Source organism: Penaeus monodon, chromosome 25 (assembly GCF_015228065.2).
Source record: "Penaeus monodon isolate SGIC_2016 chromosome 25, NSTDA_Pmon_1, whole genome shotgun sequence".
NCBI lineage: Eukaryota > Metazoa > Arthropoda > Malacostraca > Decapoda > Penaeidae > Penaeus > Penaeus monodon.
In genome coordinates, this window is record NC_051410.1 from 5,165,493 (window position 1) to 5,165,752 (window position 260).

Here is a 260-nt window from a genome sequence, read left to right on the forward strand (position 1 = left end):
CATGCACATATTTCTATAGACACACTTCATCGTCAGTCATATTTTCTCTCATGACATCTCTAACACCGACTATCCCAAAGGCCCTTTTCCCAGCGTCAACAAAGTCCCAGATCTCAAGACCAGAAACTCTTCCTTTCCCAAAACCTCATCTCCTTTAAGACCCTCAGCCTCTCTCAGCATCCCTCGCTACCGCCGCTTTTCCTCACGTTCTCTCTGCTATTTATATCTCCTGCTTGCACCCAATCCCTGCATCGCCCAGC